The sequence below is a fragment of the Cariama cristata genome, unplaced genomic scaffold (genome assembly GCF_000690535.1).
Source record: "Cariama cristata isolate BGI_N322 unplaced genomic scaffold, ASM69053v1 scaffold40680, whole genome shotgun sequence".
Classification (NCBI taxonomy): Eukaryota; Metazoa; Chordata; class Aves; order Cariamiformes; family Cariamidae; genus Cariama; species Cariama cristata.
Genome location: NW_009596010.1, coordinates 3,336 through 3,927, shown reverse-complemented (window position 1 = coordinate 3,927; position 592 = coordinate 3,336). Strand labels below are relative to the sequence as shown.

Sequence of the window (592 nt, the reverse complement as noted above, 5' to 3'; positions counted from 1 at the left end):
CAGCAGCCTGGCCTCACCAGCCCCACTGGCAGCCAGCACAAAGGGACAAGAAGCAGGTGGCTCGCAGAGAATGGTGTTGCACAGCCCCTCCGTGGGGATGGGCGTTGCAGGGCACTCAGCCATTGAGCGCTCCCCCAGCCCCATAGCACAGCACTGCTGCCCCACGGCCCGCTGCAGGGACTCCAGTGCCAGCAGCTCCAGTCGTCTCAACCAGTCACAAGAAGCACATCCCAGTAACTCTGCAGCCAGGAGGGGACCAAGCCCCTACTCGGCCCTTGTGGAAAAGCCAAATCTTGCTGTTCGTTTGACAAAACCTGGGGTCTGGAGGGGACGGGGGGCCCTCCAGGCTGCCATCTCGCTGACCCCCCGAAAGGGCTGGCAGCTGCAGTGGGAGAACAGGCGTGCAGCGAGAAAAGACCAAGCGCATCCCCCGGCGAGAGCGAAGATGCACAGGGAGGGGAGCAAAGCAGCCGTCCCGGACTGGGGGACGTCAACAGGCCCCGGACGAAAAAGCTTTGGTACCTTCTGCGACAGCAATCCTGGGAGCGGCAGCTAATCCAGTGGGCAGCGAGGGAAGATGAAGCGCGCCCTG

General features: G+C 63.3%; 1 protein-coding gene across 1 annotated transcript in view; it reads right to left on the bottom strand.

Moving 5' to 3' along the window:
* The window catches only part of ELF3 (E74-like factor 3 (ets domain transcription factor, epithelial-specific )), a 4,102-nt gene extending 3,530 nt beyond the window's left edge, over positions 1 to 572 (bottom strand). The window contains exon 1 of the mRNA XM_009704150.1: positions 523 to 572. The gene's annotated coding sequence lies outside the window, so the exon portion shown is untranslated. The remainder of the gene's footprint in view (positions 1 to 522) is intronic.
* Positions 573 to 592: the final 20 nt, after the last annotated feature.